The sequence below is a fragment of the Aquarana catesbeiana genome, linkage group LG11 (genome assembly GCF_042186555.1).
Source record: "Aquarana catesbeiana isolate 2022-GZ linkage group LG11, ASM4218655v1, whole genome shotgun sequence".
NCBI classification, from domain to species: Eukaryota; Metazoa; Chordata; class Amphibia; order Anura; family Ranidae; genus Aquarana; species Aquarana catesbeiana.
The window spans coordinates 34,134,633-34,148,197 of record NC_133334.1 but is presented as its reverse complement, the minus strand read 5'-3'; the positions used below and the strand labels follow the sequence as shown (position 1 = coordinate 34,148,197).

General features: G+C 42.9%; 1 protein-coding gene across 5 annotated transcripts in view; it reads right to left on the bottom strand.

Annotated features, from left to right (window-relative positions):
• Positions 1-7,707, bottom strand: part of LRRC4C (leucine rich repeat containing 4C) — a 1,257,118-nt gene extending 1,249,411 nt beyond the window's left edge. For 4 of the 5 annotated variants that reach the window (XM_073604174.1, XM_073604175.1, XM_073604172.1 and 1 more), the window contains exon 1: positions 6,925-7,668. The gene's annotated coding sequence lies outside the window, so the exon portion shown is untranslated. Of the gene's footprint in view, positions 1-6,924 lie in introns of all 5 variants that reach the window. The other variant, XR_012236485.1, reaches the window with a different exon arrangement.
• Between the last annotated feature and the right edge of the window lie 5,858 nt (positions 7,708-13,565).

Here is a 13,565-nt window from a genome sequence, read left to right as displayed (position 1 = left end):
CCTCTCTCTCTCATATACATCTCTCTCTCTCTCATATAGCTCTCTCTCTCTCTCTCTCATATACATCTCTCTCTCTCTCTCTCTCATCTCTCTCTTTCTCTTATACATCTCTCTCTCTCTCTCTCTCTCTCTCTCTCTCTCTCTCTCTCTCATATACATCTATCTCTCCATTTCTGTCTACCCCAATTCTATGCATAAGCACACACACATACAATCAAATATTAATTTAATACACGCTTACGTAAATATTAATTATGTAATTCTTAAGTTTTTTTTATTCTTATTCTTTTTTTTTTACATATTCCATGAACTTTACAAAAAATGACACAACTTTATTAACTCTGGAGCCACGATGGGACATGCTAACATTTGTATTTTCACAGCCGCCAGCAATCAATGGACTGGTTAAAGCAAACTAACAAAATGTGTTCCATCTAATTTATGACTGGTATTTATGTAGCGCCAACAATTTACGCAACACTTTAAATATAAGTCCCTGCCCCCAAGGAGCTTAGAATCGAAGGTCCTTATCTCACATACATACATACACACATAAGTGCCTCTAGTCAGTTCCAGTTATGTCGGTTATGTTATATTCTGCACCAAAATCCACAACTTTTCAGGTGCCGAATAATGAGCACATGGACCATGTTGAATAAAGCAGTGCAAAGTGAGCCAACCAATCAGAGGTCACATCCTTTCCTTTTACACCAACCAGAACAATGAATGAGAAGGTCTAGTTGGTTGCTGCTCGTTACTTCCCTTTGCTATTACATTCCTCTTATTATATCAGCCTTGCTGGGCAATCATACACACTTTTATGTTCTTCCCCACTCCAAAAAAAAATAAAAAATAAAACAATTCCAAGAGCATTTACTAGGACAAACCTACATCCAATGTATTTTTTTTGGATAGTCAATCTGAAGTGGATTACCAAAGCTACAGTATCAGCCTTTGACAGATTTAAAAATTTGCAACATTGGCGAGCACACAAGTCAAAGTCTTACATTGGCGTCAGACAATCCTGACACTCCATTTATTTTAGGTATTTATATAGCATTTACAATTCATGCAGTGCTTTACATATATTGTACATTCGCATCAATCCCTGCCCTCAAGGTGCTAACACTCTGAGGTTCCTAACTCACATACTAAAGCCAATTTGGACAGGAGTCAATTAACCTCCAGCATGTGTGGGAGGAAAACCATGCAAGCACAGGTAGAGCATGCAAACCCCATACAGATAGTGTCCTGGTTGGGTTTCCAACCAAGGAACCCAGTGCACACAAGTTAAGGGTTTACACTAGCATCAGATAACCCTGACTCTCCAGTTATTTTAGGTATTTACACAGCACTGCAACTATTAGTACATTCACATCTTACAATCTAAGGTCCCCATCTCACAGTCTAGTGCCAACCTAAACAGGAGCTAATTAACCTTCAGCATCTGTGGGAGGAAACCCACGCAAGCAAAGGGAGAGCATGAAAACTCCATGAAGATGGTGTCCTGGTTGGGATTCCAACCAAGGACCCCAGTGCAAACAAGTCAAGGGTTTATATTGGCGTCAGACAACCCTGACCCTCCATTTACATTAGGTATACAGTATATATATATATATATATATATATATATATATATATATATATAGCACCAACAATTTATGTAGCTCTTTACATCACATGTGTACATTCACATCAATCTCTGCTCTCAAGAGCTTACAATCTAGTGCCAACCTAAACAGAAGCCAATTAACCTCCTGGGGGGAAACCCATGCAAGCACAGAGAGAGCATGCAAACTCTATGAAGATGGTGTCCTGGTTGGGTTTCCAACCAAGGACCCCAGCGCAAACAAGTCAATGGTTTACACTGGCATCAGATAACCCTGACACATTATTTATATAGCACCAACAATTTAGGTAGCTCTTTATCTATTGTAGATTCACATCAGTCCCTGCCCTCAATGAACTTACAATCTAAGGTCCCTATTACACATACTACTAGCAATCTAGACAGGAGCCAATTAATCTACCAGCATGTCTTTGGCGTGTGGGAGAAAACCCACGCAAACACAGGGAGAACATGCAAACCCCATACGAATAGCGCCCTGGTTGGGTTTCCAACCAAAGAACCCAGTGCACACCATTTACATTAGCTATTTATATAGCACCAACAATTTACGTAGCTCTTTACATAGTCTACATTCACATCAATCCCTGCCCTCAAAATCTTACAATTGAAGGTCCCAATTTCACATACTAGTGCCAACTTAGACAGGAGACAATTAACCTACCAGCATGTGTGGGAGGGAACCCACCCAAGCACAGGGAGAGCATGCAAGCTCCATAAAGATAGTGTACTGGTTGGGTTTCCAACCAAGGATCTCAGTGCACACAAGTCGAGGGTTTACATTGGCATCAGACAACCCTGACACTCTATTTATTTTAGGTATTTATATAGTGCCGACAATTTATGTAGCTCTTTACATATTGTCCCTCAAGTCCCTGCCCTTAAGGAGATTACAATCTAAGGTCCCTAGTTCGCATACTAGTAGCAATATAGACAGGAGCCTAATAACCTACCAGCATGTGTTTGAAGTGTGGGAGGAAACCCACGCAAGCACAGCGAGAACATGAAAACCCCACACAGATAGTGTTGGGTTTCCGACAAAGGACCCCAATACGCCCAAGTCAAGGGCTTGCATTGGCAACAGACAACCCTGACACTCCAGGTATTTTATACAGCACCAACTATTTACACAGCATTACATATATTGTACATTCACATCAGTCCCTGCCCTCAAGGGCTTACAATCGAAGGTCCCTATCTTCTCACATAGTAGTGCCAACTTACACAGAAGCCAATTAGCCTACGAGCATGTGTGGGGAGAAACCTACGCAAGCACAGGGAGAACATGCAAACCCCATACAGATACAGGTAGTGTCCTGGTTGGGTTTCCAACCAAGGACCCCAGTGCACATAAGTCAAGGGTTTGCATTGGCATCAGACAACCCTGACACTCCAGGTATTTATATAGCACTGACAATTTACACAGCACTACACCTATTGTACATTCACACCAGTCCCTGCCCTCAAGAGCATACAATCGAAGGCCCCCATCTCACATACTAGTGCCAACTTAGACAGGAGCCAATTGACCTACCAGCATGTGTGTGTGTGTGGGGGGGCCATACAAGCACAGGGAGAGCATGCAAACCTCATACAGACAGTGTCCTGGTTGGGTTTCCAACCAAGGATCCCAGTGCACACAAGTCAAGGGTTTACATTGGCAGCAGACACTCCATTAATTTTAGGTATTTTTATAGCACCAACAACTTACATAGCACTACACCCTTCACGTCGGTCCCTGCCCTCAAGAGCTTACAATCTAAGGTCCCTGTCTCACGTACTAGTGCCAACTTAGACAGGAGCCAATTAGCCTACCAGCATGTGTGAGAGGGAACCTACGCAAGCACCGGGAGAACATGTAAAACCCATACAGACAGTGCCTTGGTTGGCTTTCCAACCAAGCACCCCAGTGCTGCAAGGCATGAGTGCTAACCACTAATCCCCCCGAGCTGCCCTGTCCACAATGCGGGATGCCAATAGTGTGACACATACACACATACACTCAACCGACAAACCGTGACTGCAGCAGAGCAAACCATTATTTAAAGAGCATCTATCTGCTTGTTAATGTAATATGTGCTTAGGGAAAGGCAGCGGTTGCAGTTTCCTAGGTGAATAATCATCACGCTTGTGCTGCACAGAGCAGGCTGGTGCAAAAAAAACATGGTTTGTTGTGTGCGGTGGGTTGTATACTATGAGCATGCTACGCTTTCCTTGCAACAACATATAAGCACTGCGGCCCCAAGAGGACTCTACAAAGCTAATCGGGCAATGACACAATGAAATGCTCTTTTGCTAAATTAAATAGCCTAGGTATATGAACCAAGGAGGCTGCCATGTAATTTCCTTAAAAGCCGTGTCTCTACCGAAGGCTGGCTTGCTCTACTATAAAAACCCATAAAACACCAGAGCAAGGGGAATTAATAGGCAGTTGTATAGGACTGTAAGGCATGAGGATGGGGAGGTTTAGAAATAGTACATTAGTGCTTGACTTATTTTATTTTTTTTTTATGTTATTTGCCTTCCAGCCAAAAGGACAGATCTGCAAGAGTGAAGGGTGATATTGTCCTTCATCTTATTACACTAAGTACTGAGCAGGAAGGGGAGGACACAAAGCAAAAAGGGATTGAGATGCTGCTGCAGGCTTCTCATTTAAGAAACACATTAATTAATTTCGAGTCTTTTAATTAACTCCTTGCACGCCCAACCTGAAGCCTTTTTTTTTTTTTCCTACGCAGACCCCTCCTACATCCATTCCCCTCAAAGCACCCATAACTATCATTCCAGCTACACCAGCTATTTTTAATCATGGTGTAGCTTTGTATTAATTCCTTGTCTCACTTACAATATTACCGCCAAGCCGCAGTAAACTTGAGGCTACAAGGTGATAAAAGAAATGAAGACTAGTGAGCCATAAGGCAGGGGAGCCTAGATTCAAGATGACAAGGTGGGGTATCCTAAAGACACTGGCCTTCTCCAAGGCTTAAAAAAAGCCAAAAATGTCAAAATAAAAATTAAATAGACCATTAAAAAGATAAAAAAACAAAACCAGCTTTCGCTGCAATGTTCATTCTGATGACGGTATCATGCAACCCACTGCCTCTGAGCCCATGTCATCCCAGGCTCACCCCCAGCCTTTAACTGGCCAGATTTTTCTATAACGTTCACTTGCAATTTACGGATTTCCCCCAAAGTCATTTTTTCTGCTACTAGATGCCCTCAGTCTGATGACCAACATCATTCAACCCACTTCCTCTGAGCACAGGTCATCCCGGACTTGCCCCAACCTGTGACTAGCCAGTGAAAGGAGAAGCAGCACTGTCATGAGTTCATCTCATTCACTGTGTTCTCCCCTCCTGGTAGCATGCTTCTAAAGAATTGATTGGTCCTCCCAGACCCGTCCCAACCTGTGACTTGCCAGTGAAAAGAGAAGCAGTACTGTCATGAGTTCATCTCTCATTCACTGTGTTCTCTCCTCCTGTTAGCAGACTTCTGATGAATTGATTGGTCATCCCAGACCTATCCCAGCCTGTGACTGGCCAGTGAAAGGAGAAGCAGCGCTGTGGTGAGCTCATCTCTCCATTACTGTGCTCTCTCCTCCTGTCAGCATGTTTCTGATGAATTGATTGATTACCCCAGACCCGCCCCGGCCTGTGACTGAGCAGTGAAAGGAGAAGCAGTACACTGGTGAGCTCATCTCTCCATCACTGTGCTCTCTCCTCCTGTCAGCATGTTTCTGATGAATTGGTTGGTCATCCCAGAACCACCCCAGCCTTTGACTGGGCAGTGAAAGGACAAGCAGCTCAGCGATTAGCCCATCTCTCCATCACTCTGCTCTCCTCTTAACTCGGTATGCTTCTTGTAAGCACATGAACTGATTGGCTCCTTGTGCTGCTTCTGCCTTTCACGCTCCAGCCCTGCTGTATAGAGACTGCAAAAGGCAGGTCAAAATCAGCTTGCTTCTGATGAATTGATTGGTCATCCCAGACTCGTCCCAGCCTGTGACTGGGCAGTGAATGGAGAAGCAGCACAGCGATGGGCCCATCTCTCCATTACTCTGCTCTCCTCTTAACTCAGTATGCTTCTTGTAAGCACATGAACTGATTGGCTCCTTGTACTGCTTCTGCCTTTCACCGTTCAGCCCTGCTGTATAGAGACTGCAAAAGGCAGGTCAAAATCACGCTTGCTTCCGACGAATTGATTGGTCGTCCCAGCCTGTGACTGGGCAGTAAAAGGAGAAGCAGCACTGTGGTGAGCTCATGTCTCCATCACTCTGCTCTTCCCTTAACTCAGTATGCTTCTTGTAAGCACAAGAACTGATTGGCTTCTTGTGCTGCTTCTTCCTCTCACACTCCAGTCCTGCTGTACAGGAACTGCAAAAGGCAGGGACTTACATTTTAAATTTAATGATTAAAAACCTGTCTGTCTTTTAATCTGTCTAGAGTTCAGTGCAAAGATATACCGGTATGAAAAAAAATAATAATAAAAAAAAGATGAATTAAACACAAAGCAATACGTAAAAAACGAATGATGGTCATTCACCGGACAGAATGGGTTACGGCATTTTGCTTTCTTGCCCATTAAATAAGCCTCAAAGCCTTCAATCAGATCCACTTGCAGCTGCTTGGACTGGACCGACTGGTGAGAACTGATTTCCGAGTAGTTGGGTTGTTCCTAACCATTGTTCTTTGTATGATGTTTAAAACAAGCCCACAGGTTCAGAATTGCCAAAAAAAAAAAAAAAAAAAGGATAAAGGATAAACGATCGCTTTTAACATTGTGCATGGAGATAGCACACACACTCATCTTTAGGTAGCCAAGCCCATTGGAGGAAAAGGATAGAGTATTTAGAATAATGTGGAACATGGATACCAGCAGAGATCATAGGATCTAGCAAACAAGTATGGATTTTGCTTATTAAATATTCCCCCGTTTCTCATCGCAATCCCAACGAGACGATGTGTTTTAGTTCAGACGCACTGGACACGGTGAGTCACAGCAGACGGGGCTTAACAGCTGCTGGGAATAATTTTTTTTTTCTTTCATGCACATATATAATAAATAAATAAATCAGATACACACACTTTGCAAGCCTAGGAAAAAAAAAAAAAAAAAAAAAAACCTAAGGGGAAAAGGGAAGCCAAGATTGGCTGCCTAACTGTAACCATTGAGGGCAACAGACAAATCCACTGGTGTCTTAGTTTTTGATATAATATGGTAACGGCAGCAAAACAGCCTCCCCAAAGGAATAATACAAATGTCATTTGCTGAAAAAAAAAAAAAAATACACGACTTACCCATTTGATAAGCTATCGATCCGGCTTGTCTATGGGAATGTATGCTCTTCCATCACTCTATGCAGTTTTGTAAGTCACATGGAATAGCCAGTAAAAAAAAAAAAAAAAAAAAATTACAATCTAGTTGCATTAAAGGAATCAGGAATTTCCCACCTTTAGTTCATCCAGCAAGTGAAGAATAAAATGAGTACCAAAAAAAAAAAAAAAAAAAATGAAAGAGAGAGGATGCAAGCAAAAGGACATCCCAATCAGAACAGCTTGGCCAACATTTGTCTGGGTGAGGGTGGTAGATCAATGCCTGGCTAGCAAATTGGAGAATCTATGGCACAGGCTCCTGCAGATGGCATGGCCACCTCCAACAGTGTGTTTAACAGACAGAAAATCCAAGGAATCTCCCATGCACTCGTACATCCAGCATTGCATCAGATTAACCAAGTCAGCCTTTGCAAGGAGGTGGGGGGTTTGGGGGGGGGGGGGGACCTCACTCAGCACCCAGGTGCCACCCCTGCCCAGTGCAGGGTTAATGGGCTTTCCATTGCTGAAACATCAAATCTTTTTTCTTTTTTTGGTGCCTTCTCTCTTTCCCTCTCTTCCATCAGCCTTTGGCTCTGGCTGCATCCTATGCTACTGCATTTCCCCAGTTCTCCACGGTGCTACATAGAGCTTTAAGGATGGAGGGGAGTTGGAGAGAGGAGGGAAGGGTGTGTGGGGGGGTGGGGGGGGATAGGATTGCAATGCCTGAATGGCAAAGTCTATAAGGGGGTTGCAGATCCTCTTCCCAAATGTGAGTCTCCCAGTGAATTCACAAGCGCTTCCCTATGGCAGAAGCAGAAGCAGCTGTGTTGCTGGCTTCAGCAGGGACAGAGAGGAGGTGCTAAATCATTTAGGAGTCTGAGAAAAGGGAGGCTCTGCAAGAGGCAGAGGTATGTGCTGTAGTCATTAGAGGGACCACACTCAACCCTCAGCAACATCATCTCTGCTCATCCTACAGCAAGGCATTAGCATGCATGGAGTCAATGGGAGAGCAGCTTTCAGCACCAGGGACAGCGTCCCACTGCAGACTGCTTAGAGCAGCCTTTGTCAAGATTTTCAACAGAGGAATCCTTGAAATATAATTTTTTTCGGTCCCAGGGAACTCCTGATAAAAAAATACGACAACTACAACTCATGATACATTAGTGAGATGGCCAGTAGGAAGAATGATCCTTAAACCTGTAGTCATCGGGAAGAATGTTCCTTATACTTGTAGTCATTGGGAAGAATATTCCTTACACTTGTAGTCATTGGGAACAATGCTCCTTACACTTGTAGTCATTGGGAAGAATGTTCCTTACACTTGTGGTCATTGGGAAGAATGCTCCTTACACTTGTAGTCATTGGGAAGAATGCTCCCTACACTTGTAGTCATTGGGAAGAATGTTCCCTACACTTGTAGTCATTGGGAAGAATGCTCCTTACACTTGTAGTCATTGGCAAGAATGCTCCTTACACTTGTAGTCATTGGGAAGAATGCTCCTTACACTTGTAGTCATTGGGAAGAATGCTCCTTACACTTGTAGTCATTGGGAAGAATATTCCTTACACTTGTAGTCATTGGGAAGAATGCTCCCTACACTTGTAGTCATTGGGAAGAATGTTCCTTACACTTGTAGTCATTGGGAAGAATGTTCCCTACACTTGTAGTCATTGGGAAGAATGCTCCTTACACTTGTAGTCATTGGGAAGAATGCTCCTTACACTTGTAGTCATTGGGAAGAATGCTCCTTACACTTGTAGTCATTGGGAAGAATGCTCCTTACACTTGTAGTCATTGGGAAGAATATTCCTTACACTTGTAGTCATTGGGAAGAATGCTCCCTACACTTGTAGTCATTGGGAAGAATGTTCGCTACACTTGTAGTCATTGGGGAGAATGTTCCTTACACTTGTAGTCATTGGGAAGAATGTTCCCTACACTTGTAGTCATTGGGAAGAATGCTCCTTACACTTGTGGTCATTTGGGAAGAATGCTCCCTACACTTGTAGTCATTGGGAAGAATGCTCCTTACACTTGTAGTCATTGGGAAGAATGCTCCTTACACTTGTAGTCATTGGGAAGAATGTTCCCTACACTTGTAGTCATTGGGAAGAATGTTCCTTACACTTGTAGTCATTGGGAAGAATGCTCCTTATACTTGTGGTCATTGGGAAGAATGCTCCTTATACTTGTGGTCATTGGGAAGAATGCTCCTTATACTTGTGGTTATTGGGAAGAAGCTCCTTATACTTGTAGTCATTGGGAAGAAACTCCTTATGCTGCGTACACACGAGCGGACTTTTCAACGGACTAGGTTCAGCAGACCGGACCCCGTCGAACAATTTGAGGGCTCCTCGGGGCTCTAGCGGACTTTTTTTTCCCAAAAGTCCAACAGTCCTAGAAATAAAACATGTTTCAAATCTTTCCGACGGACTCGAGTTCCGGTCGAAAAGTCCGCTCATCTGTATGCTAGTCCGACGGACAAAAACCAACGCTAGGGCAGCTATTGGCTACTGGCTATGAACTTCCTTATTTTAGTCTGGTGTACGTCATCATGGACGAATCCGTCGGACTTTGGTTGATCGTGTGTAGGCAAGTCCGTTCATTCGAAAGTCCGTCGGAAAGTCAGTTGAAAAGTCCGCCCGTGTGTACGCGGCATTACCCTTTTAGTCATTGGGAAGAATGCTCCCTATGCTTGTAGTCATTGGGAAGAATGCTCCTTATACTTGTAGTCATTGGGAAGAATGCTCCTTACACTTGTAGTCATTGGGAAGAATGCTCCCTATGCTTGTAGTCATTGGGAAGAATGTTCCTTACACTTGTAGTCATTGAGAAGAATGCTCCTTATACTTGTAGTCATTGGGAAGAATGCTCCTTACACTTGTAGTCATTGGGAAGAATGCTCCCTATGCTTGTAGTCATTGGGAAGAATGTTCCTTACACTTGTAGTCATTGAGAAGAATGCTCCTTACACTTGTAGTCATTGGGAATAATTACCCTCTTAGAGATAATTAAAAAAATCAATGGTGTCAGTAGGAACTTACACTATATTACCAAAAGTATTGTGACTCCTGCCTTTGGTTGAACTGGATGGTCTTGTGTTTTTTTCTTTTTTTATAATTGTGCAACATCAGTGGGGTAGTAAATGCTATCTAAATGGGCTCTTTGAATGGACTCTGAATACTGCATTACATACACTATAATACCAAAAGTATTGGGACACCTGCCTTTACATGCACATGAACTTTAATGGCATCCCAGTCTTAGTCCATAGGGTTTGATATTGAGTTGGCCCACCCTTTGCAGCTATAACAGCTTCAACTCTTCTGGGAAGGTTGTCCACGAGGTTTAGGAGTGTGTCTATGGGAATGTTTGACCATTCCTTCAGAAGGGCATTTGAGAGGTCAGGCACTGATGTGGACGAGAAGGCCTGGCTCGCAGTCTCCTCTCAAATAATCCCAAAGGTGTTCTATTGGGTTGAGGTCAAGATTAAGATAATGCAACTGTGTTTCAAAAAAGGATTTTAGAACAGGATGGGACTTTGATTGTGCCCCAGAGGAGTATAATAAAAAATATACACATACTTAAATTTATAGAAAACTATACAAACTTTATTCATCTGCCATACGGCAATATCTTCTAAGAATGAACAGGTTAAAAATGAGATACAATTTTTGAATTTTGAAGTCAGGGTGTGCCAGTCGCAAACACAGTAAAGGAGAAATGGCCTCCGCGTTTTGCGGACAGTTCCGCTTCGTCTGGGCCTTGAGGGTAGCAGCACAGTAGATATCACATAAATTCCATAAACTGTGGATGGAGAACACCGGCTCAGAGAGACATAGGTTTGGCCTTTGTACCCGTGGGGACACTCCACTGCACCATGGTGGAGGAAAAATGGCGGAGGAGAAGCCCCCAGAGTATATGCTGTAAACTGTAAATAATTCTGATGGGAAAACCGAAAATGCACTAAATATCAGCTAATCAGATAGATTGAATTTGGAAAAGGTGGAATATGTGCAGACAGACTTTAAAGAAAGTCCGTAGGTTAAACCTCAAAGGGGAGATCTGTGATGTTTCAAATGATTGTTTCTCCTCCATGTCCCTCACATGAAAGAGGTGATATTTAGTGCATTTTCGGTTTTCCCATCAGAAGTATTTACAGCATATACTCAGGGGGCCTCTGCCCCGCCATTTTTCCCCCACTGTGGTGCGGTGGAGTGTCCCCACGGGCACAAAGGCCAAACCTATGTCTCTCTGAGCTGGTGTCTTCTGTCCACAGTTTATGGAATTTATATGATATCTACTGTGCTGCTACCCTCAAGGCCCTGACGAAGCGGAACCCTCTGCAAAATGCGTAGGCCATATCTCATTACTGTGTTTGGGACTGGCACACCCTGACTTCAAAATTCCAAAATTGTATCTCATTTTTAACCTGTTCATTCTTAGAAGTTGCCGTATGGCAGATGAATAAAGTTTGTATAGTTTTCTATAAATTTAAGTATGTGTATATTTTTTATTATACTCCTCTTGGGCACAATCAAAGTCCCATCCCGTTCTAAATTCTTTTTTTGAAACACAGTTGCATACTCTTAGGGGATGGTGCCTCTGCAGGAGTACTTGTGACTCCACGTCTACCCCAACCTTTGTACATATGCATTAATAAATTGCCTTCTGTGTGCAGCATCCTCCCTCAGCCCCCCTAACACTTTCCTGAGGTCCCTCTCTGTCCAGTGATGTCTACAAGTGTCTCAGCCATCCAGATTTTCCTTCCTTATTGGCTGAGACACAGCAGCGACACCATTGGCTCCCACTGCTGTTATTCAAAGCCAGCTAGCCAATCAGGGGAGAGAAGGGGCGGGGCCGGGTCAGGGCTCCGTGTCAAAATGGACACAGGGAAGCTGTGACTCAGTTCGGGTGCCCCCATAGCAAGCTGCTTGCTGTTGGGGGCATTCAACAGGAGGGAGGGGCCAGGATCACAGAAGAGGGACCCGAGAAGAGGAGGATTGGGGTTGCTCTGTGCAAATCCACTGTAACAGAGGAGGTAAGTATAACATGTTTATTTATTTTTTTTTAGGAAAAACACGAGACTTTACAATCACTTTAAAGACTAAACCTACTTTGACATTTGTTGCTTACAAGTTAAAATCTGTATTTTTTGCTAGAAAATGTTTTGGAACCCCCCAAACATTATATATATATATATATATATATATATATATATTTAGCAGAGACCCTAGAGGATAAAATGGAAATCGTTATCAATATTTTATGTCACACTGTATTTGCGCAGCGGTCCTTCAAGCGCAATTTTTTGGGAAAAAATACACTTCAATAAATTAAAAAAAAAATAAACAGTAAAGTTAGCCCAATTTTTTTAGTATAATGTGAAAGATGATGTTACGCCGAGAATCGTGAGAGAATTGTGATCTTTATTCAAAGCAAAAAAATTGTGATTCTCATTTTATCCAGAATCGTGCAGCTCTACAGTCTATACACTTGTTATGGTGCCCAGAATGACCGGGGCACCCAGAACTGTTTGCCTGTATTGCCTGTATAGTGATTCACACTGGCAGCAATACAATATATGGTCAAAAGTTTGTGGACCTCTGACCATCAATTCCACTGTGTATGAGCTGAATGATTTTCCATTCCATATCCAGGAGAATTAAATCAAGTGCATAGCTAACATGTCCTAACATTAGCATATAAAGCCATTTTAACCACTTCAGCCCCCGGAAGGATTTACTCCCTTAATGACCAGGCCATTTCTTGCGATACGGCACTGCGTTGCTTGAACTGACAATTGCGCGGTCGTGCGATAATGTACCCAGACTAAATCAATCTCCTTTTTTTCACACACATAGAGCTTTCTTTTGGTAGTTATTTGATCACCTCTGCAGTTTTTATTTTTTGCGCTATAAACAAAAAAAAGTCAGACAATTTTGAAAAAAAAACAATATTTTTTACTTTTTGCTATAATTCATATCCAAAAAAAAATAAAAATAAAACAAATTTCTTCATCAGTTTAGGCCGATATGTATTCTTCTATATATTTTTGGTAAAAAAAATCTCAATAAGCGTATACTGGTTGGTTTGCGCAAAAGTTATAGCGCCTTCAAAATAGGGGATAGATTTATGGCTTTTTTTTTTTACTAGTAACGGTGGTGATCAGCGATTTTTAGCAGGACCGTGACATTATGGCGGAGAGATCAGACACGTTTGACACTTTTTTTGGGACCATTATTACAGTGATCAGAGCTAAAAATATGCACTGATCACTGTATAAATGACACTGGTAGGGAAGGGGTTAACACTAGGGGGCAATCAAAGGGTTAAGTGTGTCCCTAGGGAGTGATTTCTAACTGTGGGGGGAGTGGACTGACTGGGATTACAGAGAAAGATCACTGTTCCTGATCACTAGGAACAGACGATCTCTCTGTACTACCCTGTCAGAATGGGGATCTGCTTTGTTTACATAGGCAGATCCCAGTTCTGCCTCTCTGTGAAGCAACCGTGGGTGGCCAGCGGACATCGTGGCTGCCGGACCCATGCATCGCAGTGTCTGGTGCACGGAACGACGCACTGGCGCGTCGTTTCGTGCAATAGGGCCGCCCTGCCGCACTAT